We start from the raw sequence: 3,408 nt of genomic DNA, 5'->3' as shown, positions 1-3,408 counted from the left end.
TTGCTGTAACTGTGTCTTCTAATTCACCTATTCTCCTCTCTGCTTCTTCAATCCGTGCATTGGCAGCCTCCATCTTTTTATTCACCTCATTTATAGCCTTTTTTAACTGTCACCGCTATTTTGAAGGTTCCTAGTCTTTGTATCAATGTCTTCTCTGACAGCTTCTATGCTTTTTTCAAGTCCAGTGATTAATTTTATGATAATCATTCTAAATTCTTGTTCAGTTATGTTGCTTATGTCTGTTTTGAGCAGTTCTGTCGCTGTGATTTCTTCCTGGAATTTCTTTAGAGGAGAGTTCTTTCGTTTTGTCATTTGGCTAGCTTTCTATCTCTTATCAGTTTTAAAAGGTCTTTCTGCACTGTACACCTGCCACTATGGCTCTATTAAAGGAGGCTCTTTGTCTAGGGCCTGTCGTTTCAGGAGATGTTCTTTTAATGGTGTCTCTCAGTTTCTCTTGTTGTGCTTGTGATTAATATATTTCCTTACTCAGTGATATTTGAGACTTTCCACTATGTGTGCTTTGGCCTGTTTTTTGAGGTAGCCCTCCACTCCTGGAGATTAGAAAGTTGTGGCTTTTAAATCTTCTCAGTTTAATGTTTTTAGGCATGAGGAGATATCAGTGTTTCCTACTTCTCCGCCATCTTGCTGGCCTCCCCACTTAGTCTTCTTTTTCAAATAGACAGATTTTCTTATGTCTCTCTAACACAACTTTGAAGGCAATTTTATATAAGAAGTTCAAAACTAATTTTGAGTGATAACAGAATAACTGAAATAAGAAAACCATTTCTAATGATGGCTGCCTAATTATAGAATAGTAATTTAAACCAAATATTGAGGAACATGTAATTTTTAAATTCAGTTTTATTGCTCATATATTTGAACTCATATGTTTATTGCTCATATATTGAACTGGTTTTTAAAAATACTTTGAAATATTTCAAATGTTAGGGGCACCTGGGTGGCTCAGTCGGTTGAGCATCCTGGTTTGATTTTGACTCAGGTCATGATTTCAATGTTCGTGAGATCAAGCCCTGTGCTGGGCTCCATGCTCACAGTGCAGAGCTTGCTTGGAATTCTCTCTGCCCCTTTCCTGTGCAGATGCGCGCGCTCTCTCTTTCTTGCTCACTCACTCTCTCTCAAAATAAATAAATAAAATTTAAAAAATATTGCAAATTTTGTTCTTCTTGTACTCTGAATAATGTAATTCAATTGATAATATGTAGTTTACTGTTTTATGGTTTTATTTCTAAATACAAAAATAAGATTTTTTTTTAGTTTTCTTGAAAACCTCTCATAACACATCTTCACTTTGTTTACAAATAATTTCAAATTACTTGTTTAAAGAGGAAGATAGATACATGAAAACAAAAGTGGAAATTTTTGCAATTTTTTTTTTGCAAGAATACCACAGAGAAGTGCTCATTTATGGGATCAGATGTGGCCAAAGCTCCCAGCAGAGGGCAGCACTCTATGTGAAATCAGAAGTTGCTAGGCAAATGCTTCTGAACTTCTGGCAATGTGCCAGAGTCTGGTCTAAGTTTTAAGAAACATTTATTGAATTTTATTTATTGAATTTTAAACAGTTATGAAATTTTGGAACACTTTCTTTTGAGGTTGAATATTCTGGCTAGGTGCTTATTAATTTGATTTTTTCCTGTTAAATGGTAAAATTTAAGGCCATAAAATAATAATGATTTATTGCAAATTTAGTGCCTTCTGAGTAAAACACAATTTATTTTAATTGTTGACAATGACTTCTTTTGAAGTTCACTTACATCCTCATGTTTTAAAAATTCCAGGATTTATTGCATAAAACCATGTTTACAGCATTCTTACATTTTATGATTTTATGAGTGCCTATTATGTCCCCATTAAGACATTCAGTTTTTTTCTTCTAAACTGTTTTCTTAAGCTTTTTATTCACATGGAAGATTTTTCATCTGTCAATTTCCAATCCAACAAATGCATTATTTTTGAGCAATTTTAAGTGTAATCTCCTTTGCAAATGCTTTTTTTTTCCTGACTTATTTTGTCTTTCTTTTTCTCTTCTTCTCTCTTTAAATTCTGTATGTGTTGAAACGTGTAAATATAGCAAGAAGATATTGGTGCCCTCACCAGCATCCTGTAATTATATCTTCTACATTAATGCCTAACCTGTTTCCTTTCTTTTCTTTTTTATTATAAAATACATATACTTACAGAAGAGTTTATAAAATATATTTTACTGTTTAATGAATAATGAAATAAAACAAACACTAGTGTAAGCCATGTCAAAAAATAGAATGTTGGCAGCATCCAAGCACACCCACTTAGTTCCTGGCTTCCTCCCTAATATAATCCTATTCCTCCAGCCTGGGGGTATTCACTATTCTGACTTTTGCAGTAACCATACCTTTCTCCTTATGCTTTTACAACCTATATGTGCATTCTTAAACAATGGTCTGGTTTTGCCTGTTTTGAACCTAATATGAGTGGAATCATACTGTTGGATTTTTTTCCATATTTTAAGCTTTCAATTTGCATATTCAAAATTGTGCATTTCAATAATTAAAACCATCTGAACACAGAAATGACACTCTGATTAAATTGCATTTTGCAGCGTACAGGACACCATGTACCAACTTGGTTTTGACTCTATATTTCTTTGTTGTCCCACCCACATTCTTCCTTCACCAACATGCAAGTTCTCTTCTTCCCTGCCCAGTCAGACATGCAGATGGAGGAGGCAGTCTCTGTGTTCCTCCTCAGTAGTTCTGACTCCGTGATGAGGAAAGGGCAGTAGTCATTTAAATTTGATCCAACCTCTTTGCACCTTATACTGTTAAAGAGCTAAAAGAAGTAAAATAAGAAGGCAATGCTTGTGGAATGTACAGTTCATACTGGTGGCACACACCTCATTATGATTTGCCTGCTCGCCTCTCCTGTTCACTCATTTCTTTTGAAGACAGTGATTTTTCTCATGCTTTTCTTCAATTTTGACTTAATCGAATTTCTCCATCTCAGCCGTATGGGGTTTGTCAGACATGGTTGCAGAGAAAGCAGAGCTATGCTTTCCAGCAAAGCAGAATCTGATCTTCAGTGGCTGCTGCCAAGTGCCCTGTTGGAATTATTTTTATCCTACTTCTTTTGTTTAATTTTGTGTTTGCAATGTCATGCATACTATAACATTTGGTTATGTCATTTTCTTAGTGATATACTGTTTCATTGTATTATTTCACAACTCATTCATGCTACTGTAAGTAGACATTCAGATTGTTTGCAGTTTTTGGTTTCTGTAAAATAAGACTACTGCTAATATCCTTACATGTGCATGCTGGGGTATATGTTTATATGCTTTTAGGGTATGTACTGGCATACTTAATATTTCCCTGGTGAAAATCTCTTGGGTTTTGGTATCCAAACTTTAGA

General features: G+C 34.6%; 1 pseudogene; it reads right to left on the bottom strand.

Annotated features, from left to right (window-relative positions):
- Window positions 1–2,897: 2,897 nt before the first annotated feature.
- On the bottom strand, window positions 2,898–3,025 carry LOC115293703 (annotated as a pseudogene).
- Window positions 3,026–3,408: the final 383 nt, after the last annotated feature.

The sequence above is a fragment of the Suricata suricatta genome, chromosome 6, assembly GCF_006229205.1.
Source record: "Suricata suricatta isolate VVHF042 chromosome 6, meerkat_22Aug2017_6uvM2_HiC, whole genome shotgun sequence".
In the NCBI taxonomy this organism is placed as follows: Eukaryota; Metazoa; Chordata; class Mammalia; order Carnivora; family Herpestidae; genus Suricata; species Suricata suricatta.
Note: the sequence above shows the minus strand (reverse complement) of the source record. Positions and strands in the feature narration are given on the sequence as shown.